The sequence below is a fragment of the Anomaloglossus baeobatrachus genome, unplaced genomic scaffold (assembly GCF_048569485.1).
Source record: "Anomaloglossus baeobatrachus isolate aAnoBae1 unplaced genomic scaffold, aAnoBae1.hap1 Scaffold_4300, whole genome shotgun sequence".
NCBI classification, from domain to species: domain Eukaryota; kingdom Metazoa; phylum Chordata; class Amphibia; order Anura; family Aromobatidae; genus Anomaloglossus; species Anomaloglossus baeobatrachus.
Genome location: NW_027443637.1, coordinates 16175 through 38992, shown reverse-complemented (window position 1 = coordinate 38992; position 22818 = coordinate 16175). Strand labels below are relative to the sequence as shown.

At 46.3% G+C, this 22818-nt stretch overlaps 15 non-coding genes across 15 annotated transcripts; all 15 read left to right on the top strand.

Annotated features, from left to right (window-relative positions):
* Positions 1-158: 158 nt before the first annotated feature.
* LOC142279366 (U2 spliceosomal RNA) lies at positions 159-349 on the top strand. Its single transcript, XR_012742008.1, has one exon. It is a non-coding gene; the product is annotated as a U2 spliceosomal RNA (small nuclear RNA).
* Positions 350-1736: 1387 nt separating this feature from the next.
* LOC142279365 (U2 spliceosomal RNA) lies at positions 1737-1927 on the top strand. Its single transcript, XR_012742007.1, has one exon. It is a non-coding gene; the product is annotated as a U2 spliceosomal RNA (small nuclear RNA).
* A 1387-nt stretch (positions 1928-3314) lies between these two features.
* LOC142279367 (U2 spliceosomal RNA) lies at positions 3315-3505 on the top strand. Its single transcript, XR_012742009.1, has one exon. It is a non-coding gene; the product is annotated as a U2 spliceosomal RNA (small nuclear RNA).
* Positions 3506-4892: 1387 nt separating this feature from the next.
* On the top strand, positions 4893-5083 carry LOC142279363 (U2 spliceosomal RNA). The gene has a single exon (XR_012742006.1). It is a non-coding gene; the product is annotated as a U2 spliceosomal RNA (small nuclear RNA).
* Positions 5084-6470: 1387 nt separating this feature from the next.
* On the top strand, positions 6471-6661 carry LOC142279362 (U2 spliceosomal RNA). Its single transcript, XR_012742005.1, has one exon. It is a non-coding gene; the product is annotated as a U2 spliceosomal RNA (small nuclear RNA).
* Positions 6662-8048: 1387 nt separating this feature from the next.
* On the top strand, positions 8049-8239 carry LOC142279361 (U2 spliceosomal RNA). Its single transcript, XR_012742004.1, has one exon. It is a non-coding gene; the product is annotated as a U2 spliceosomal RNA (small nuclear RNA).
* A 1387-nt stretch (positions 8240-9626) lies between these two features.
* LOC142279360 (U2 spliceosomal RNA) lies at positions 9627-9817 on the top strand. Its single transcript, XR_012742003.1, has one exon. It is a non-coding gene; the product is annotated as a U2 spliceosomal RNA (small nuclear RNA).
* A 1387-nt stretch (positions 9818-11204) lies between these two features.
* Positions 11205-11395, top strand: LOC142279359 (U2 spliceosomal RNA). Its single transcript, XR_012742002.1, has one exon. It is a non-coding gene; the product is annotated as a U2 spliceosomal RNA (small nuclear RNA).
* A 1387-nt stretch (positions 11396-12782) lies between these two features.
* LOC142279358 (U2 spliceosomal RNA) lies at positions 12783-12973 on the top strand. Its single transcript, XR_012742001.1, has one exon. It is a non-coding gene; the product is annotated as a U2 spliceosomal RNA (small nuclear RNA).
* A 1387-nt stretch (positions 12974-14360) lies between these two features.
* LOC142279356 (U2 spliceosomal RNA) lies at positions 14361-14551 on the top strand. Its single transcript, XR_012741999.1, has one exon. It is a non-coding gene; the product is annotated as a U2 spliceosomal RNA (small nuclear RNA).
* Positions 14552-15938: 1387 nt separating this feature from the next.
* LOC142279355 (U2 spliceosomal RNA) lies at positions 15939-16129 on the top strand. Its single transcript, XR_012741998.1, has one exon. It is a non-coding gene; the product is annotated as a U2 spliceosomal RNA (small nuclear RNA).
* Positions 16130-17516: 1387 nt separating this feature from the next.
* On the top strand, positions 17517-17707 carry LOC142279354 (U2 spliceosomal RNA). Its single transcript, XR_012741997.1, has one exon. It is a non-coding gene; the product is annotated as a U2 spliceosomal RNA (small nuclear RNA).
* A 1387-nt stretch (positions 17708-19094) lies between these two features.
* On the top strand, positions 19095-19285 carry LOC142279352 (U2 spliceosomal RNA). The gene has a single exon (XR_012741996.1). It is a non-coding gene; the product is annotated as a U2 spliceosomal RNA (small nuclear RNA).
* A 1387-nt stretch (positions 19286-20672) lies between these two features.
* LOC142279351 (U2 spliceosomal RNA) lies at positions 20673-20863 on the top strand. The gene has a single exon (XR_012741995.1). It is a non-coding gene; the product is annotated as a U2 spliceosomal RNA (small nuclear RNA).
* Positions 20864-22250: 1387 nt separating this feature from the next.
* Positions 22251-22441, top strand: LOC142279350 (U2 spliceosomal RNA). The gene has a single exon (XR_012741994.1). It is a non-coding gene; the product is annotated as a U2 spliceosomal RNA (small nuclear RNA).
* Positions 22442-22818: the final 377 nt, after the last annotated feature.

The following is a 22818-nucleotide window of genomic DNA, read 5'->3' as shown; positions in this document are numbered from 1 at the left end:
TCTTCTTGTTTTGGCTCTGCAAAGCAGCCTTTTCAAGGGTTGGCTTGGGTGACAAAATGTCTTGTGTAGGCGTGGGTTTGTCTCCCTCTCGCTCTCTCTCCCTAAGATGTGTCCGGCATAGGCCAGGGTGCCACTCGAGGCCCAAACCAATTCTGGTTATCGCTTCTCGGCCTTTTGGCTAAGATCAAGTGTAGTATCTGTTCTTATCAGTTTAATATCTGATACGTCCCCTATCTGGGGACCATATATTAAATGGATTTTTAGAACAGGGAGATGGAAAAAGAGCTTGCTCTGTCCACTCCACGCATTGACCTGGTATTGCAGTACCTCCAGGAACGGTGCACCCCTTCTTAACCCAGTTTCCAAAAGCAGAACTCAATTCACCTGATTCATATTAGCCCGATTTAATGAATTGGAAGAAAGCATACGTCTTCATATGCACCTCAATTTGGCCCATTCACTTTTCACACTTCCTCCTTTTGTTTTTTATCTTTCACACTTTTGACTTTCTTTATTCATCCAAATAGCAAACTCATCACCACTCAACCTGACCAACTCGGCTATGTCCCCGTGCTGCAGTTCTCTGTCTTATCTAGATCATTTGCAATTGAATGGAATAGATCCCTTTTGGACAAAGTGGATTCACCTGCTGCTGCAGTGACCACAGGTGTGATAACATCTAGAATTGGCATCTGGTGCGATCTCTCCGCTTCCACTCCAAAGAAAGTTACCTGTTTATTCCTATCATGCATTGGTTTTTGGGGTTTTCTTTGAGTAATGATGATCTCTTTAGTAGTCTGTTGGCGCCCTCTCCTGGAGGAATAGTTTGCTTGCTCTTGGACATTCTAAAAGAGAGGTCATGATAGACATTGAGCTTCTGAGCTCAATTGGGGACAGTCATGGGTGATGAATGTTTGCAACCTACTGCGAAGCCTCATACCGCAATATAAGGAACGTCAAATACTAAGAAAGGGCGGCCTATGAAAGAATTACTACTTTCAATAAGTACACTTAAACGGCTAATTGGGAATAGAAAAACTGTAAAAAGCCCTCTGAGAAAGCCCCCCTCTAACCTTTGATAGTAAGCTTTTCTGTAGTCTGCCTGTTGATGTATTTTCCGTTTGAACTGTGCACAACATGAAGAGACGGAACACTGGCGGCTTGTCACAATGCCCCCCGATGACATCACAATAGCGCTGCTGCCTAGAAAACAAGCTGCGCAGAAGAAGTTGTTCTTTGGGTGGGAGGGTGGGCTAGTGGAAGGAGGGGGCAATCTCTTTTTTTCCCGGGTGGTAGGGGGATGACAGGAGAAGGGAAGCGGGTGGTGAGAAAGGTACAGAGGGCAGGGTTTGGGGGCTGGGAAGGAAAGGGAAAAGATTAGGGTTTGGGGATGATGAAAGGGCTTTCTACGGGTAAGGATGGCAAAGGGTGGCAGTGACGGAAAGTCAGGCAACCTGTCCTGTCCGTCTTTTTGTATCGTGAATTGGAAAGACTGCAAGGGGGAGGGGAGTTGCTTGCGCCCTAAAGGAGGAGTTATTCAGATTCATTGCAGTGGGCGGCGGCTGCAAAACGCACCATTCTTCTTGTTTTGGCTCTGCAAAGCAGCCTTTTCAAGGGTTGGCTTGGGTGACAAAATGTCTTGTGTAGGCGTGGGTTTGTCTCCCTCTCGCTCTCTCTCCCTAAGATGTGTCCGGCATAGGCCAGGGTGCCACTCGAGGCCCAAACCAATTCTGGTTATCGCTTCTCGGCCTTTTGGCTAAGATCAAGTGTAGTATCTGTTCTTATCAGTTTAATATCTGATACGTCCCCTATCTGGGGACCATATATTAAATGGATTTTTAGAACAGGGAGATGGAAAAAGAGCTTGCTCTGTCCACTCCACGCATTGACCTGGTATTGCAGTACCTCCAGGAACGGTGCACCCCTTCTTAACCCAGTTTCCAAAAGCAGAACTCAATTCACCTGATTCATATTAGCCCGATTTAATGAATTGGAAGAAAGCATACGTCTTCATATGCACCTCAATTTGGCCCATTCACTTTTCACACTTCCTCCTTTTGTTTTTTATCTTTCACACTTTTGACTTTCTTTATTCATCCAAATAGCAAACTCATCACCACTCAACCTGACCAACTCGGCTATGTCCCCGTGCTGCAGTTCTCTGTCTTATCTAGATCATTTGCAATTGAATGGAATAGATCCCTTTTGGACAAAGTGGATTCACCTGCTGCTGCAGTGACCACAGGTGTGATAACATCTAGAATTGGCATCTGGTGCGATCTCTCCGCTTCCACTCCAAAGAAAGTTACCTGTTTATTCCTATCATGCATTGGTTTTTGGGGTTTTCTTTGAGTAATGATGATCTCTTTAGTAGTCTGTTGGCGCCCTCTCCTGGAGGAATAGTTTGCTTGCTCTTGGACATTCTAAAAGAGAGGTCATGATAGACATTGAGCTTCTGAGCTCAATTGGGGACAGTCATGGGTGATGAATGTTTGCAACCTACTGCGAAGCCTCATACCGCAATATAAGGAACGTCAAATACTAAGAAAGGGCGGCCTATGAAAGAATTACTACTTTCAATAAGTACACTTAAACGGCTAATTGGGAATAGAAAAACTGTAAAAAGCCCTCTGAGAAAGCCCCCCTCTAACCTTTGATAGTAAGCTTTTCTGTAGTCTGCCTGTTGATGTATTTTCCGTTTGAACTGTGCACAACATGAAGAGACGGAACACTGGCGGCTTGTCACAATGCCCCCCGATGACATCACAATAGCGCTGCTGCCTAGAAAACAAGCTGCGCAGAAGAAGTTGTTCTTTGGGTGGGAGGGTGGGCTAGTGGAAGGAGGGGGCAATCTCTTTTTTTCCCGGGTGGTAGGGGGATGACAGGAGAAGGGAAGCGGGTGGTGAGAAAGGTACAGAGGGCAGGGTTTGGGGGCTGGGAAGGAAAGGGAAAAGATTAGGGTTTGGGGATGATGAAAGGGCTTTCTACGGGTAAGGATGGCAAAGGGTGGCAGTGACGGAAAGTCAGGCAACCTGTCCTGTCCGTCTTTTTGTATCGTGAATTGGAAAGACTGCAAGGGGGAGGGGAGTTGCTTGCGCCCTAAAGGAGGAGTTATTCAGATTCATTGCAGTGGGCGGCGGCTGCAAAACGCACCATTCTTCTTGTTTTGGCTCTGCAAAGCAGCCTTTTCAAGGGTTGGCTTGGGTGACAAAATGTCTTGTGTAGGCGTGGGTTTGTCTCCCTCTCGCTCTCTCTCCCTAAGATGTGTCCGGCATAGGCCAGGGTGCCACTCGAGGCCCAAACCAATTCTGGTTATCGCTTCTCGGCCTTTTGGCTAAGATCAAGTGTAGTATATGTTCTTATCAGTTTAATATCTGATACGTCCCCTATCTGGGGACCATATATTAAATGGATTTTTAGAACAGGGAGATGGAAAAAGAGCTTGCTCTGTCCACTCCACGCATTGACCTGGTATTGCAGTACCTCCAGGAACGGTGCACCCCTTCTTAACCCAGTTTCCAAAAGCAGAACTCAATTCACCTGATTCATATTAGCCCGATTTAATGAATTGGAAGAAAGCATACGTCTTCATATGCACCTCAATTTGGCCCATTCACTTTTCACACTTCCTCCTTTTGTTTTTTATCTTTCACACTTTTGACTTTCTTTATTCATCCAAATAGCAAACTCATCACCACTCAACCTGACCAACTCGGCTATGTCCCCGTGCTGCAGTTCTCTGTCTTATCTAGATCATTTGCAATTGAATGGAATAGATCCCTTTTGGACAAAGTGGATTCACCTGCTGCTGCAGTGACCACAGGTGTGATAACATCTAGAATTGGCATCTGGTGCGATCTCTCCGCTTCCACTCCAAAGAAAGTTACCTGTTTATTCCTATCATGCATTGGTTTTTGGGGTTTTCTTTGAGTAATGATGATCTCTTTAGTAGTCTGTTGGCGCCCTCTCCTGGAGGAATAGTTTGCTTGCTCTTGGACATTCTAAAAGAGAGGTCATGATAGACATTGAGCTTCTGAGCTCAATTGGGGACAGTCATGGGTGATGAATGTTTGCAACCTACTGCGAAGCCTCATACCGCAATATAAGGAACGTCAAATACTAAGAAAGGGCGGCCTATGAAAGAATTACTACTTTCAATAAGTACACTTAAACGGCTAATTGGGAATAGAAAAACTGTAAAAAGCCCTCTGAGAAAGCCCCCCTCTAACCTTTGATAGTAAGCTTTTCTGTAGTCTGCCTGTTGATGTATTTTCCGTTTGAACTGTGCACAACATGAAGAGACGGAACACTGGCGGCTTGTCACAATGCCCCCCGATGACATCACAATAGCGCTGCTGCCTAGAAAACAAGCTGCGCAGAAGAAGTTGTTCTTTGGGTGGGAGGGTGGGCTAGTGGAAGGAGGGGGCAATCTCTTTTTTTCCCGGGTGGTAGGGGGATGACAGGAGAAGGGAAGCGGGTGGTGAGAAAGGTACAGAGGGCAGGGTTTGGGGGCTGGGAAGGAAAGGGAAAAGATTAGGGTTTGGGGATGATGAAAGGGCTTTCTACGGGTAAGGATGGCAAAGGGTGGCAGTGACGGAAAGTCAGGCAACCTGTCCTGTCCGTCTTTTTGTATCGTGAATTGGAAAGACTGCAAGGGGGAGGGGAGTTGCTTGCGCCCTAAAGGAGGAGTTATTCAGATTCATTGCAGTGGGCGGCGGCTGCAAAACGCACCATTCTTCTTGTTTTGGCTCTGCAAAGCAGCCTTTTCAAGGGTTGGCTTGGGTGACAAAATGTCTTGTGTAGGCGTGGGTTTGTCTCCCTCTCGCTCTCTCTCCCTAAGATGTGTCCGGCATAGGCCAGGGTGCCACTCGAGGCCCAAACCAATTCTGGTTATCGCTTCTCGGCCTTTTGGCTAAGATCAAGTGTAGTATCTGTTCTTATCAGTTTAATATCTGATACGTCCCCTATCTGGGGACCATATATTAAATGGATTTTTAGAACAGGGAGATGGAAAAAGAGCTTGCTCTGTCCACTCCACGCATTGACCTGGTATTGCAGTACCTCCAGGAACGGTGCACCCCTTCTTAACCCAGTTTCCAAAAGCAGAACTCAATTCACCTGATTCATATTAGCCCGATTTAATGAATTGGAAGAAAGCATACGTCTTCATATGCACCTCAATTTGGCCCATTCACTTTTCACACTTCCTCCTTTTGTTTTTTATCTTTCACACTTTTGACTTTCTTTATTCATCCAAATAGCAAACTCATCACCACTCAACCTGACCAACTCGGCTATGTCCCCGTGCTGCAGTTCTCTGTCTTATCTAGATCATTTGCAATTGAATGGAATAGATCCCTTTTGGACAAAGTGGATTCACCTGCTGCTGCAGTGACCACAGGTGTGATAACATCTAGAATTGGCATCTGGTGCGATCTCTCCGCTTCCACTCCAAAGAAAGTTACCTGTTTATTCCTATCATGCATTGGTTTTTGGGGTTTTCTTTGAGTAATGATGATCTCTTTAGTAGTCTGTTGGCGCCCTCTCCTGGAGGAATAGTTTGCTTGCTCTTGGACATTCTAAAAGAGAGGTCATGATAGACATTGAGCTTCTGAGCTCAATTGGGGACAGTCATGGGTGATGAATGTTTGCAACCTACTGCGAAGCCTCATACCGCAATATAAGGAACGTCAAATACTAAGAAAGGGCGGCCTATGAAAGAATTACTACTTTCAATAAGTACACTTAAACGGCTAATTGGGAATAGAAAAACTGTAAAAAGCCCTCTGAGAAAGCCCCCCTCTAACCTTTGATAGTAAGCTTTTCTGTAGTCTGCCTGTTGATGTATTTTCCGTTTGAACTGTGCACAACATGAAGAGACGGAACACTGGCGGCTTGTCACAATGCCCCCCGATGACATCACAATAGCGCTGCTGCCTAGAAAACAAGCTGCGCAGAAGAAGTTGTTCTTTGGGTGGGAGGGTGGGCTAGTGGAAGGAGGGGGCAATCTCTTTTTTTCCCGGGTGGTAGGGGGATGACAGGAGAAGGGAAGCGGGTGGTGAGAAAGGTACAGAGGGCAGGGTTTGGGGGCTGGGAAGGAAAGGGAAAAGATTAGGGTTTGGGGATGATGAAAGGGCTTTCTACGGGTAAGGATGGCAAAGGGTGGCAGTGACGGAAAGTCAGGCAACCTGTCCTGTCCGTCTTTTTGTATCGTGAATTGGAAAGACTGCAAGGGGGAGGGGAGTTGCTTGCGCCCTAAAGGAGGAGTTATTCAGATTCATTGCAGTGGGCGGCGGCTGCAAAACGCACCATTCTTCTTGTTTTGGCTCTGCAAAGCAGCCTTTTCAAGGGTTGGCTTGGGTGACAAAATGTCTTGTGTAGGCGTGGGTTTGTCTCCCTCTCGCTCTCTCTCCCTAAGATGTGTCCGGCATAGGCCAGGGTGCCACTCGAGGCCCAAACCAATTCTGGTTATCGCTTCTCGGCCTTTTGGCTAAGATCAAGTGTAGTATCTGTTCTTATCAGTTTAATATCTGATACGTCCCCTATCTGGGGACCATATATTAAATGGATTTTTAGAACAGGGAGATGGAAAAAGAGCTTGCTCTGTCCACTCCACGCATTGACCTGGTATTGCAGTACCTCCAGGAACGGTGCACCCCTTCTTAACCCAGTTTCCAAAAGCAGAACTCAATTCACCTGATTCATATTAGCCCGATTTAATGAATTGGAAGAAAGCATACGTCTTCATATGCACCTCAATTTGGCCCATTCACTTTTCACACTTCCTCCTTTTGTTTTTTATCTTTCACACTTTTGACTTTCTTTATTCATCCAAATAGCAAACTCATCACCACTCAACCTGACCAACTCGGCTATGTCCCCGTGCTGCAGTTCTCTGTCTTATCTAGATCATTTGCAATTGAATGGAATAGATCCCTTTTGGACAAAGTGGATTCACCTGCTGCTGCAGTGACCACAGGTGTGATAACATCTAGAATTGGCATCTGGTGCGATCTCTCCGCTTCCACTCCAAAGAAAGTTACCTGTTTATTCCTATCATGCATTGGTTTTTGGGGTTTTCTTTGAGTAATGATGATCTCTTTAGTAGTCTGTTGGCGCCCTCTCCTGGAGGAATAGTTTGCTTGCTCTTGGACATTCTAAAAGAGAGGTCATGATAGACATTGAGCTTCTGAGCTCAATTGGGGACAGTCATGGGTGATGAATGTTTGCAACCTACTGCGAAGCCTCATACCGCAATATAAGGAACGTCAAATACTAAGAAAGGGCGGCCTATGAAAGAATTACTACTTTCAATAAGTACACTTAAACGGCTAATTGGGAATAGAAAAACTGTAAAAAGCCCTCTGAGAAAGCCCCCCTCTAACCTTTGATAGTAAGCTTTTCTGTAGTCTGCCTGTTGATGTATTTTCCGTTTGAACTGTGCACAACATGAAGAGACGGAACACTGGCGGCTTGTCACAATGCCCCCCGATGACATCACAATAGCGCTGCTGCCTAGAAAACAAGCTGCGCAGAAGAAGTTGTTCTTTGGGTGGGAGGGTGGGCTAGTGGAAGGAGGGGGCAATCTCTTTTTTTCCCGGGTGGTAGGGGGATGACAGGAGAAGGGAAGCGGGTGGTGAGAAAGGTACAGAGGGCAGGGTTTGGGGGCTGGGAAGGAAAGGGAAAAGATTAGGGTTTGGGGATGATGAAAGGGCTTTCTACGGGTAAGGATGGCAAAGGGTGGCAGTGACGGAAAGTCAGGCAACCTGTCCTGTCCGTCTTTTTGTATCGTGAATTGGAAAGACTGCAAGGGGGAGGGGAGTTGCTTGCGCCCTAAAGGAGGAGTTATTCAGATTCATTGCAGTGGGCGGCGGCTGCAAAACGCACCATTCTTCTTGTTTTGGCTCTGCAAAGCAGCCTTTTCAAGGGTTGGCTTGGGTGACAAAATGTCTTGTGTAGGCGTGGGTTTGTCTCCCTCTCGCTCTCTCTCCCTAAGATGTGTCCGGCATAGGCCAGGGTGCCACTCGAGGCCCAAACCAATTCTGGTTATCGCTTCTCGGCCTTTTGGCTAAGATCAAGTGTAGTATCTGTTCTTATCAGTTTAATATCTGATACGTCCCCTATCTGGGGACCATATATTAAATGGATTTTTAGAACAGGGAGATGGAAAAAGAGCTTGCTCTGTCCACTCCACGCATTGACCTGGTATTGCAGTACCTCCAGGAACGGTGCACCCCTTCTTAACCCAGTTTCCAAAAGCAGAACTCAATTCACCTGATTCATATTAGCCCGATTTAATGAATTGGAAGAAAGCATACGTCTTCATATGCACCTCAATTTGGCCCATTCACTTTTCACACTTCCTCCTTTTGTTTTTTATCTTTCACACTTTTGACTTTCTTTATTCATCCAAATAGCAAACTCATCACCACTCAACCTGACCAACTCGGCTATGTCCCCGTGCTGCAGTTCTCTGTCTTATCTAGATCATTTGCAATTGAATGGAATAGATCCCTTTTGGACAAAGTGGATTCACCTGCTGCTGCAGTGACCACAGGTGTGATAACATCTAGAATTGGCATCTGGTGCGATCTCTCCGCTTCCACTCCAAAGAAAGTTACCTGTTTATTCCTATCATGCATTGGTTTTTGGGGTTTTCTTTGAGTAATGATGATCTCTTTAGTAGTCTGTTGGCGCCCTCTCCTGGAGGAATAGTTTGCTTGCTCTTGGACATTCTAAAAGAGAGGTCATGATAGACATTGAGCTTCTGAGCTCAATTGGGGACAGTCATGGGTGATGAATGTTTGCAACCTACTGCGAAGCCTCATACCGCAATATAAGGAACGTCAAATACTAAGAAAGGGCGGCCTATGAAAGAATTACTACTTTCAATAAGTACACTTAAACGGCTAATTGGGAATAGAAAAACTGTAAAAAGCCCTCTGAGAAAGCCCCCCTCTAACCTTTGATAGTAAGCTTTTCTGTAGTCTGCCTGTTGATGTATTTTCCGTTTGAACTGTGCACAACATGAAGAGACGGAACACTGGCGGCTTGTCACAATGCCCCCCGATGACATCACAATAGCGCTGCTGCCTAGAAAACAAGCTGCGCAGAAGAAGTTGTTCTTTGGGTGGGAGGGTGGGCTAGTGGAAGGAGGGGGCAATCTCTTTTTTTCCCGGGTGGTAGGGGGATGACAGGAGAAGGGAAGCGGGTGGTGAGAAAGGTACAGAGGGCAGGGTTTGGGGGCTGGGAAGGAAAGGGAAAAGATTAGGGTTTGGGGATGATGAAAGGGCTTTCTACGGGTAAGGATGGCAAAGGGTGGCAGTGACGGAAAGTCAGGCAACCTGTCCTGTCCGTCTTTTTGTATCGTGAATTGGAAAGACTGCAAGGGGGAGGGGAGTTGCTTGCGCCCTAAAGGAGGAGTTATTCAGATTCATTGCAGTGGGCGGCGGCTGCAAAACGCACCATTCTTCTTGTTTTGGCTCTGCAAAGCAGCCTTTTCAAGGGTTGGCTTGGGTGACAAAATGTCTTGTGTAGGCGTGGGTTTGTCTCCCTCTCGCTCTCTCTCCCTAAGATGTGTCCGGCATAGGCCAGGGTGCCACTCGAGGCCCAAACCAATTCTGGTTATCGCTTCTCGGCCTTTTGGCTAAGATCAAGTGTAGTATCTGTTCTTATCAGTTTAATATCTGATACGTCCCCTATCTGGGGACCATATATTAAATGGATTTTTAGAACAGGGAGATGGAAAAAGAGCTTGCTCTGTCCACTCCACGCATTGACCTGGTATTGCAGTACCTCCAGGAACGGTGCACCCCTTCTTAACCCAGTTTCCAAAAGCAGAACTCAATTCACCTGATTCATATTAGCCCGATTTAATGAATTGGAAGAAAGCATACGTCTTCATATGCACCTCAATTTGGCCCATTCACTTTTCACACTTCCTCCTTTTGTTTTTTATCTTTCACACTTTTGACTTTCTTTATTCATCCAAATAGCAAACTCATCACCACTCAACCTGACCAACTCGGCTATGTCCCCGTGCTGCAGTTCTCTGTCTTATCTAGATCATTTGCAATTGAATGGAATAGATCCCTTTTGGACAAAGTGGATTCACCTGCTGCTGCAGTGACCACAGGTGTGATAACATCTAGAATTGGCATCTGGTGCGATCTCTCCGCTTCCACTCCAAAGAAAGTTACCTGTTTATTCCTATCATGCATTGGTTTTTGGGGTTTTCTTTGAGTAATGATGATCTCTTTAGTAGTCTGTTGGCGCCCTCTCCTGGAGGAATAGTTTGCTTGCTCTTGGACATTCTAAAAGAGAGGTCATGATAGACATTGAGCTTCTGAGCTCAATTGGGGACAGTCATGGGTGATGAATGTTTGCAACCTACTGCGAAGCCTCATACCGCAATATAAGGAACGTCAAATACTAAGAAAGGGCGGCCTATGAAAGAATTACTACTTTCAATAAGTACACTTAAACGGCTAATTGGGAATAGAAAAACTGTAAAAAGCCCTCTGAGAAAGCCCCCCTCTAACCTTTGATAGTAAGCTTTTCTGTAGTCTGCCTGTTGATGTATTTTCCGTTTGAACTGTGCACAACATGAAGAGACGGAACACTGGCGGCTTGTCACAATGCCCCCCGATGACATCACAATAGCGCTGCTGCCTAGAAAACAAGCTGCGCAGAAGAAGTTGTTCTTTGGGTGGGAGGGTGGGCTAGTGGAAGGAGGGGGCAATCTCTTTTTTTCCCGGGTGGTAGGGGGATGACAGGAGAAGGGAAGCGGGTGGTGAGAAAGGTACAGAGGGCAGGGTTTGGGGGCTGGGAAGGAAAGGGAAAAGATTAGGGTTTGGGGATGATGAAAGGGCTTTCTACGGGTAAGGATGGCAAAGGGTGGCAGTGACGGAAAGTCAGGCAACCTGTCCTGTCCGTCTTTTTGTATCGTGAATTGGAAAGACTGCAAGGGGGAGGGGAGTTGCTTGCGCCCTAAAGGAGGAGTTATTCAGATTCATTGCAGTGGGCGGCGGCTGCAAAACGCACCATTCTTCTTGTTTTGGCTCTGCAAAGCAGCCTTTTCAAGGGTTGGCTTGGGTGACAAAATGTCTTGTGTAGGCGTGGGTTTGTCTCCCTCTCGCTCTCTCTCCCTAAGATGTGTCCGGCATAGGCCAGGGTGCCACTCGAGGCCCAAACCAATTCTGGTTATCGCTTCTCGGCCTTTTGGCTAAGATCAAGTGTAGTATCTGTTCTTATCAGTTTAATATCTGATACGTCCCCTATCTGGGGACCATATATTAAATGGATTTTTAGAACAGGGAGATGGAAAAAGAGCTTGCTCTGTCCACTCCACGCATTGACCTGGTATTGCAGTACCTCCAGGAACGGTGCACCCCTTCTTAACCCAGTTTCCAAAAGCAGAACTCAATTCACCTGATTCATATTAGCCCGATTTAATGAATTGGAAGAAAGCATACGTCTTCATATGCACCTCAATTTGGCCCATTCACTTTTCACACTTCCTCCTTTTGTTTTTTATCTTTCACACTTTTGACTTTCTTTATTCATCCAAATAGCAAACTCATCACCACTCAACCTGACCAACTCGGCTATGTCCCCGTGCTGCAGTTCTCTGTCTTATCTAGATCATTTGCAATTGAATGGAATAGATCCCTTTTGGACAAAGTGGATTCACCTGCTGCTGCAGTGACCACAGGTGTGATAACATCTAGAATTGGCATCTGGTGCGATCTCTCCGCTTCCACTCCAAAGAAAGTTACCTGTTTATTCCTATCATGCATTGGTTTTTGGGGTTTTCTTTGAGTAATGATGATCTCTTTAGTAGTCTGTTGGCGCCCTCTCCTGGAGGAATAGTTTGCTTGCTCTTGGACATTCTAAAAGAGAGGTCATGATAGACATTGAGCTTCTGAGCTCAATTGGGGACAGTCATGGGTGATGAATGTTTGCAACCTACTGCGAAGCCTCATACCGCAATATAAGGAACGTCAAATACTAAGAAAGGGCGGCCTATGAAAGAATTACTACTTTCAATAAGTACACTTAAACGGCTAATTGGGAATAGAAAAACTGTAAAAAGCCCTCTGAGAAAGCCCCCCTCTAACCTTTGATAGTAAGCTTTTCTGTAGTCTGCCTGTTGATGTATTTTCCGCTTGAACTGTGCACAACATGAAGAGACGGAACACTGGCGGCTTGTCACAATGCCCCCCGATGACATCACAATAGCGCTGCTGCCTAGAAAACAAGCTGCGCAGAAGAAGTTGTTCTTTGGGTGGGAGGGTGGGCTAGTGGAAGGAGGGGGCAATCTCTTTTTTTCCCGGGTGGTAGGGGGATGACAGGAGAAGGGAAGCGGGTGGTGAGAAAGGTACAGAGGGCAGGGTTTGGGGGCTGGGAAGGAAAGGGAAAAGATTAGGGTTTGGGGATGATGAAAGGGCTTTCTACGGGTAAGGATGGCAAAGGGTGGCAGTGACGGAAAGTCAGGCAACCTGTCCTGTCCGTCTTTTTGTATCGTGAATTGGAAAGACTGCAAGGGGGAGGGGAGTTGCTTGCGCCCTAAAGGAGGAGTTATTCAGATTCATTGCAGTGGGCGGCGGCTGCAAAACGCACCATTCTTCTTGTTTTGGCTCTGCAAAGCAGCCTTTTCAAGGGTTGGCTTGGGTGACAAAATGTCTTGTGTAGGCGTGGGTTTGTCTCCCTCTCGCTCTCTCTCCCTAAGATGTGTCCGGCATAGGCCAGGGTGCCACTCGAGGCCCAAACCAATTCTGGTTATCGCTTCTCGGCCTTTTGGCTAAGATCAAGTGTAGTATCTGTTCTTATCAGTTTAATATCTGATACGTCCCCTATCTGGGGACCATATATTAAATGGATTTTTAGAACAGGGAGATGGAAAAAGAGCTTGCTCTGTCCACTCCACGCATTGACCTGGTATTGCAGTACCTCCAGGAACGGTGCACCCCTTCTTAACCCAGTTTCCAAAAGCAGAACTCAATTCACCTGATTCATATTAGCCCGATTTAATGAATTGGAAGAAAGCATACGTCTTCATATGCACCTCAATTTGGCCCATTCACTTTTCACACTTCCTCCTTTTGTTTTTTATCTTTCACACTTTTGACTTTCTTTATTCATCCAAATAGCAAACTCATCACCACTCAACCTGACCAACTCGGCTATGTCCCCGTGCTGCAGTTCTCTGTCTTATCTAGATCATTTGCAATTGAATGGAATAGATCCCTTTTGGACAAAGTGGATTCACCTGCTGCTGCAGTGACCACAGGTGTGATAACATCTAGAATTGGCATCTGGTGCGATCTCTCCGCTTCCACTCCAAAGAAAGTTACCTGTTTATTCCTATCATGCATTGGTTTTTGGGGTTTTCTTTGAGTAATGATGATCTCTTTAGTAGTCTGTTGGCGCCCTCTCCTGGAGGAATAGTTTGCTTGCTCTTGGACATTCTAAAAGAGAGGTCATGATAGACATTGAGCTTCTGAGCTCAATTGGGGACAGTCATGGGTGATGAATGTTTGCAACCTACTGCGAAGCCTCATACCGCAATATAAGGAACGTCAAATACTAAGAAAGGGCAGCCTATGAAAGAATTACTACTTTCAATAAGTACACTTAAACGGCTAATTGGGAATAGAAAAACTGTAAAAAGCCCTCTGAGAAAGCCCCCCTCTAACCTTTGATAGTAAGCTTTTCTGTAGTCTGCCTGTTGATGTATTTTCCGTTTGAACTGTGCACAACATGAAGAGACGGAACACTGGCGGCTTGTCACAATGCCCCCCGATGACATCACAATAGCGCTGCTGCCTAGAAAACAAGCTGCGCAGAAGAAGTTGTTCTTTGGGTGGGAGGGTGGGCTAGTGGAAGGAGGGGGCAATCTCTTTTTTTCCCGGGTGGTAGGGGGATGACAGGAGAAGGGAAGCGGGTGGTGAGAAAGGTACAGAGGGCAGGGTTTGGGGGCTGGGAAGGAAAGGGAAAAGATTAGGGTTTGGGGATGATGAAAGGGCTTTCTACGGGTAAGGATGGCAAAGGGTGGCAGTGACGGAAAGTCAGGCAACCTGTCCTGTCCGTCTTTTTGTATCGTGAATTGGAAAGACTGCAAGGGGGAGGGGAGTTGCTTGCGCCCTAAAGGAGGAGTTATTCAGATTCATTGCAGTGGGCGGCGGCTGCAAAACGCACCATTCTTCTTGTTTTGGCTCTGCAAAGCAGCCTTTTCAAGGGTTGGCTTGGGTGACAAAATGTCTTGTGTAGGCGTGGGTTTGTCTCCCTCTCGCTCTCTCTCCCTAAGATGTGTCCGGCATAGGCCAGGGTGCCACTCGAGGCCCAAACCAATTCTGGTTATCGCTTCTCGGCCTTTTGGCTAAGATCAAGTGTAGTATCTGTTCTTATCAGTTTAATATCTGATACGTCCCCTATCTGGGGACCATATATTAAATGGATTTTTAGAACAGGGAGATGGAAAAAGAGCTTGCTCTGTCCACTCCACGCATTGACCTGGTATTGCAGTACCTCCAGGAACGGTGCACCCCTTCTTAACCCAGTTTCCAAAAGCAGAACTCAATTCACCTGATTCATATTAGCCCGATTTAATGAATTGGAAGAAAGCATACGTCTTCATATGCACCTCAATTTGGCCCATTCACTTTTCACACTTCCTCCTTTTGTTTTTTATCTTTCACACTTTTGACTTTCTTTATTCATCCAAATAGCAAACTCATCACCACTCAACCTGACCAACTCGGCTATGTCCCCGTGCTGCAGTTCTCTGTCTTATCTAGATCATTTGCAATTGAATGGAATAGATCCCTTTTGGACAAAGTGGATTCACCTGCTGCTGCAGTGACCACAGGTGTGATAACATCTAGAATTGGCATCTGGTGCGATCTCTCCGCTTCCACTCCAAAGAAAGTTACCTGTTTATTCCTATCATGCATTGGTTTTTGGGGTTTTCTTTGAGTAATGATGATCTCTTTAGTAGTCTGTTGGCGCCCTCTCCTGGAGGAATAGTTTGCTTGCTCTTGGACATTCTAAAAGAGAGGTCATGATAGACATTGAGCTTCTGAGCTCAATTGGGGACAGTCATGGGTGATGAATGTTTGCAACCTACTGCGAAGCCTCATACCGCAATATAAGGAACGTCAAATACTAAGAAAGGGCGGCCTATGAAAGAATTACTACTTTCAATAAGTACACTTAAACGGCTAATTGGGAATAGAAAAACTGTAAAAAGCCCTCTGAGAAAGCCCCCCTCTAACCTTTGATAGTAAGCTTTTCTGTAGTCTGCCTGTTGATGTATTTTCCGTTTGAACTGTGCACAACATGAAGAGACGGAACACTGGCGGCTTGTCACAATGCCCCCCGATGACATCACAATAGCGCTGCTGCCTAGAAAACAAGCTGCGCAGAAGAAGTTGTTCTTTGGGTGGGAGGGTGGGCTAGTGGAAGGAGGGGGCAATCTCTTTTTTTCCCGGGTGGTAGGGGGATGACAGGAGAAGGGAAGCGGGTGGTGAGAAAGGTACAGAGGGCAGGGTTTGGGGGCTGGGAAGGAAAGGGAAAAGATTAGGGTTTGGGGATGATGAAAGGGCTTTCTACGGGTAAGGATGGCAAAGGGTGGCAGTGACGGAAAGTCAGGCAACCTGTCCTGTCCGTCTTTTTGTATCGTGAATTGGAAAGACTGCAAGGGGGAGGGGAGTTGCTTGCGCCCTAAAGGAGGAGTTATTCAGATTCATTGCAGTGGGCGGCGGCTGCAAAACGCACCATTCTTCTTGTTTTGGCTCTGCAAAGCAGCCTTTTCAAGGGTTGGCTTGGGTGACAAAATGTCTTGTGTAGGCGTGGGTTTGTCTCCCTCTCGCTCTCTCTCCCTAAGATGTGTCCGGCATAGGCCAGGGTGCCACTCGAGGCCCAAACCAATTCTGGTTATCGCTTCTCGGCCTTTTGGCTAAGATCAAGTGTAGTATCTGTTCTTATCAGTTTAATATCTGATACGTCCCCTATCTGGGGACCATATATTAAATGGATTTTTAGAACAGGGAGATGGAAAAAGAGCTTGCTCTGTCCACTCCACGCATTGACCTGGTATTGCAGTACCTCCAGGAACGGTGCACCCCTTCTTAACCCAGTTTCCAAAAGCAGAACTCAATTCACCTGATTCATATTAGCCCGATTTAATGAATTGGAAGAAAGCATACGTCTTCATATGCACCTCAATTTGGCCCATTCACTTTTCACACTTCCTCCTTTTGTTTTTTATCTTTCACACTTTTGACTTTCTTTATTCATCCAAATAGCAAACTCATCACCACTCAACCTGACCAACTCGGCTATGTCCCCGTGCTGCAGTTCTCTGTCTTATCTAGATCATTTGCAATTGAATGGAATAGATCCCTTTTGGACAAAGTGGATTCACCTGCTGCTGCAGTGACCACAGGTGTGATAACATCTAGAATTGGCATCTGGTGCGATCTCTCCGCTTCCACTCCAAAGAAAGTTACCTGTTTATTCCTATCATGCATTGGTTTTTGGGGTTTTCTTTGAGTAATGATGATCTCTTTAGTAGTCTGTTGGCGCCCTCTCCTGGAGGAATAGTTTGCTTGCTCTTGGACATTCTAAAAGAGAGGTCATGATAGACATTGAGCTTCTGAGCTCAATTGGGGACAGTCATGGGTGATGAATGTTTGCAACCTACTGCGAAGCCTCATACCGCAATATAAGGAACGTCAAATACTAAGAAAGGGCGGCCTATGAAAGAATTACTACTTTCAATAAGTACACTTAAACGGCTAATTGGGAATAGAAAAACTGTAAAAAGCCCTCTGAGAAAGCCCCCCTCTAACCTTTGATAGTAAGCTTTTCTGTAGTCTGCCTGTTGATGTATTTTCCGTTTGAACTGTGCACAACATGAAGAGACGGAACACTGGCGGCTTGTCACAATGCCCCCCGATGACATCACAATAGCGCTGCTGCCTAGAAAACAAGCTGCGCAGAAGAAGTTGTTCTTTGGGTGGGAGGGTGGGCTAGTGGAAGGAGGGGGCAATCTCTTTTTTTCCCGGGTGGTAGGGGGATGACAGGAGAAGGGAAGCGGGTGGTGAGAAAGGTACAGAGGGCAGGGTTTGGGGGCTGGGAAGGAAAGGGAAAAGATTAGGGTTTGGGGATGATGAAAGGGCTTTCTACGGGTAAGGATGGCAAAGGGTGGCAGTGACGGAAAGTCAGGCAACCTGTCCTGTCCGTCTTTTTGTATCGTGAATTGGAAAGACTGCAAGGGGGAGGGGAGTTGCTTGCGCCCTAAAGGAGGAGTTATTCAGATTCATTGCAGTGGGCGGCGGCTGCAAAACGCACCATTCTTCTTGTTTTGGCTCTGCAAAGCAGCCTTTTCAAGGGTTGGCTTGGGTGACAAAATGTCTTGTGTAGGCGTGGGTTTGTCTCCCTCTCGCTCTCTCTCCCTAAGATGTGTCCGGCATAGGCCAGGGTGCCACTCGAGGCCCAAACCAATTCTGGTTATCGCTTCTCGGCCTTTTGGCTAAGATCAAGTGTAGTATCTGTTCTTATCAGTTTAATATCTGATACGTCCCCTATCTGGGGACCATATATTAAATGGATTTTTAGAACAGGGAGATGGAAAAAGAGCTTGCTCTGTCCACTCCACGCATTGACCTGGTATTGCAGTACCTCCAGGAACGGTGCACCCCTTCTTAACCCAGTTTCCAAAAGCAGAACTCAATTCACCTGATTCATATTAGCCCGATTTAATGAATTGGAAGAAAGCATACGTCTTCATATGCACCTCAATTTGGCCCATTCACTTTTCACACTTCCTCCTTTTGTTTTTTATCTTTCACACTTTTGACTTTCTTTATTCATCCAAATAGCAAACTCATCACCACTCAACCTGACCAACTCGGCTATGTCCCCGTGCTGCAGTTCTCTGTCTTATCTAGATCATTTGCAATTGAATGGAATAGATCCCTTTTGGACAAAGTGGATTCACCTGCTGCTGCAGTGACCACAGGTGTGATAACATCTAGAATTGGCATCTGGTGCGATCTCTCCGCTTCCACTCCAAAGAAAGTTACCTGTTTATTCCTATCATGCATTGGTTTTTGGGGTTTTCTTTGAGTAATGATGATCTCTTTAGTAGTCTGTTGGCGCCCTCTCCTGGAGGAATAGTTTGCTTGCTCTTGGACATTCTAAAAGAGAGGTCATGATAGACATTGAGCTTCTGAGCTCAATTGGGGACAGTCATGGGTGATGAATGTTTGCAACCTACTGCGAAGCCTCATACCGCAATATAAGGAACGTCAAATACTAAGAAAGGGCGGCCTATGAAAGAATTACTACTTTCAATAAGTACACTTAAACGGCTAATTGGGAATAGAAAAACTGTAAAAAGCCCTCTGAGAAAGCCCCCCTCTAACCTTTGATAGTAAGCTTTTCTGTAGTCTGCCTGTTGATGTATTTTCCGTTTGAACTGTGCACAACATGAAGAGACGGAACACTGGCGGCTTGTCACAATGCCCCCCGATGACATCACAATAGCGCTGCTGCCTAGAAAACAAGCTGCGCAGAAGAAGTTGTTCTTTGGGTGGGAGGGTGGGCTAGTGGAAGGAGGGGGCAATCTCTTTTTTTCCCGGGTGGTAGGGGGATGACAGGAGAAGGGAAGCGGGTGGTGAGAAAGGTACAGAGGGCAGGGTTTGGGGGCTGGGAAGGAAAGGGAAAAGATTAGGGTTTGGGGATGATGAAAGGGCTTTCTACGGGTAAGGATGGCAAAGGGTGGCAGTGACGGAAAGTCAGGCAACCTGTCCTGTCCGTCTTTTTGTATCGTGAATTGGAAAGACTGCAAGGGGGAGGGGAGTTGCTTGCGCCCTAAAGGAGGAGTTATTCAGATTCATTGCAGTGGGCGGCGGCTGCAAAACGCACCATTCTTCTTGTTTTGGCTCTGCAAAGCAGCCTTTTCAAGGGTTGGCTTGGGTGACAAAATGTCTTGTGTAGGCGTGGGTTTGTCTCCCTCTCGCTCTCTCTCCCTAAGATGTGTCCGGCATAGGCCAGGGTGCCACTCGAGGCCCAAACCAATTCTGGTTATCGCTTCTCGGCCTTTTGGCTAAGATCAAGTGTAGTATCTGTTCTTATCAGTTTAATATCTGATACGTCCCCTATCTGGGGACCATATATTAAATGGATTTTTAGAACAGGGAGATGGAAAAAGAGCTTGCTCTGTCCACTCCACGCATTGACCTGGTATTGCAGTACCTCCAGGAACGGTGCACCCCTTCTTAACCCAGTTTCCAAAAGCAGAACTCAATTCACCTGATTCATATTAGCCCGATTTAATGAATTGGAAGAAAGCATACGTCTTCATATGCACCTCAATTTGGCCCATTCACTTTTCACACTTCCTCCTTTTGTTTTTTATCTTTCACACTTTTGACTTTCTTTATTCATCCAAATAGCAAACTCATCACCACTCAACCTGACCAACTCGGCTATGTCCCCGTGCTGCAGTTCTCTGTCTTATCTAGATCATTTGCAATTGAATGGAATAGATCCCTTTTGGACAAAGTGGATTCACCTGCTGCTGCAGTGACCACAGGTGTGATAACATCTAGAATTGGCATCTGGTGCGATCTCTCCGCTTCCACTCCAAAGAAAGTTACCTGTTTATTCCTATCATGCATTGGTTTTTGGGGTTTTCTTTGAGTAATGATGATCTCTTTAGTAGTCTGTTGGCGCCCTCTCCTGGAGGAATAGTTTGCTTGCTCTTGGACATTCTAAAAGAGAGGTCATGATAGACATTGAGCTTCTGAGCTCAATTGGGGACAGTCATGGGTGATGAATGTTTGCAACCTACTGCGAAGCCTCATACCGCAATATAAGGAACGTCAAATACTAAGAAAGGGCGGCCTATGAAAGAATTACTACTTTCAATAAGTACACTTAAACGGCTAATTGGGAATAGAAAAACTGTAAAAAGCCCTCTGAGAAAGCCCCCCTCTAACCTTTGATAGTAAGCTTTTCTGTAGTCTGCCTGTTGATGTATTTTCCGTTTGAACTGTGCACAACATGAAGAGACGGAACACTGGCGGCTTGTCACAATGCCCCCCGATGACATCACAATAGCGCTGCTGCCTAGAAAACAAGCTGCGCAGAAGAAGTTGTTCTTTGGGTGGGAGGGTGGGCTAGTGGAAGGAGGGGGCAATCTCTTTTTTTCCCGGGTGGTAGGGGGATGACAGGAGAAGGGAAGCGGGTGGTGAGAAAGGTACAGAGGGCAGGGTTTGGGGGCTGGGAAGGAAAGGGAAAAGATTAGGGTTTGGGGATGATGAAAGGGCTTTCTACGGGTAAGGATGGCAAAGGGTGGCAGTGACGGAAAGTCAGGCAACCTGTCCTGTCCGTCTTTTTGTATCGTGAATTGGAAAGACTGCAAGGGGGAGGGGAGTTGCTTGCGCCCTAAAGGAGGAGTTATTCAGATTCATTGCAGTGGGCGGCGGCTGCAAAACGCACCATTCTTCTTGTTTTGGCTCTGCAAAGCAGCCTTTTCAAGGGTTGGCTTGGGTGACAAAATGTCTTGTGTAGGCGTGGGTTTGTCTCCCTCTCGCTCTCTCTCCCTAAGATGTGTCCGGCATAGGCCAGGGTGCCACTCGAGGCCCAAACCAATTCTGGTTATCGCTTCTCGGCCTTTTGGCTAAGATCAAGTGTAGTATCTGTTCTTATCAGTTTAATATCTGATACGTCCCCTATCTGGGGACCATATATTAAATGGATTTTTAGAACAGGGAGATGGAAAAAGAGCTTGCTCTGTCCACTCCACGCATTGACCTGGTATTGCAGTACCTCCAGGAACGGTGCACCCCTTCTTAACCCAGTTTCCAAAAGCAGAACTCAATTCACCTGATTCATATTAGCCCGATTTAATGAATTGGAAGAAAGCATACGTCTTCATATGCACCTCAATTTGGCCCATTCACTTTTCACACTTCCTCCTTTTGTTTTTTATCTTTCACACTTTTGACTTTCTTTATTCATCCAAATAGCAAACTCATCACCACTCAACCTGACCAACTCGGCTATGTCCCCGTGCTGCAGTTCTCTGTCTTATCTAGATCATTTGCAATTGAATGGAATAGATCCCTTTTGGACAAAGTGGATTCACCTGCTGCTGCAGTGACCACAGGTGTGATAACATCTAGAATTGGCATCTGGTGCGATCTCTCCGCTTCCACTCCAAAGAAAGTTACCTGTTTATTCCTATCATGCATTGGTTTTTGGGGTTTTCTTTGAGTAATGATGATCTCTTTAGTAGTCTGTTGGCGCCCTCTCCTGGAGGAATAGTTTGCTTGCTCTTGGACATTCTAAAAGAGAGGTCATGATAGACATTGAGCTTCTGAGCTCAATTGGGGACAGTCATGGGTGATGAATGTTTGCAACCTACTGCGAAGCCTCATACCGCAATATAAGGAACGTCAAATACTAAGAAAGGGCGGCCTATGAAAGAATTACTACTTTCAATAAGTACACTTAAACGGCTAATTGGGAATAGAAAAACTGTAAAAAGCCCTCTGAGAAAGCCCCCCTCTAACCTTTGATAGTAAGCTTTTCTGTAGTCTGCCTGTTGATGTATTTTCCGTTTGAACTGTGCACAACATGAAGAGACGGAACACTGGCGGCTTGTCACAATGCCCCCCGATGACATCACAATAGCGCTGCTGCCTAGAAAACAAGCTGCGCAGAAGAAGTTGTTCTTTGGGTGGGAGGGTGGGCTAGTGGAAGGAGGGGGCAATCTCTTTTTTTCCCGGGTGGTAGGGGGATGACAGGAGAAGGGAAGCGGGTGGTGAGAAAGGTACAGAGGGCAGGGTTTGGGGGCTGGGAAGGAAAGGGAAAAGATTAGGGTTTGGGGATGATGAAAGGGCTTTCTACGGGTAAGGATGGCAAAGGGTGGCAGTGACGGAAAGTCAGGCAACCTGTCCTGTCCGTCTTTTTGTATCGTGAATTGGAAAGACTGCAAGGGGGAGGGGAGTTGCTTGCGCCCTAAAGGAGGAGTTATTCAGATTCATTGCAGTGGGCGGCGGCTGCAAAACGCACCATTCTTCTTGTTTTGGCTCTGCAAAGCAGCCTTTTCAAGGGTTGACTTGGGTGACAAAATGTCTTGTGTAGGCGTGGGTTTGTCTCCCTCTCGCTCTCTCTCCCTAAGATGTGTCCGGCATAGGCCAGGGTGCCACTCGAGGCCCAAACCAATTCTGGTTATCGCTTCTCGGCCTTTTGGCTAAGATCAAGTGTAGTATCTGTTCTTATCAGTTTAATATCTGATACGTCCCCTATCTGGGGACCATATATTAAATGGATTTTTAGAACAGGGAGATGGAAAAAGAGCTTGCTCTGTCCACTCCACGCATTGACCTGGTATTGCAGTACCTCCAGGAACGGTGCACCCCTTCTTAACCCAGTTTCCAAAAGCAGAACTCAATTCACCTGATTCATATTAGCCCGATTTAATGAATTGGAAGAAAGCATACGTCTTCATATGCACCTCAATTTGGCCCATTCACTTTTCACACTTCCTCCTTTTGTTTTTTATCTTTCACACTTTTGACTTTCTTTATTCATCCAAATAGCAAACTCATCACCACTCAACCTGACCAACTCGGCTATGTCCCCGTGCTGCAGTTCTCTGTCTTATCTAGATCATTTGCAATTGAATGGAATAGATCCCTTTTGGACAAAGTGGATTCACCTGCTGCTGCAGTGACCACAGGTGTGATAACATCTAGAATTGGCATCTGGTGCGATCTCTCCGCTTCCACTCCAAAGAAA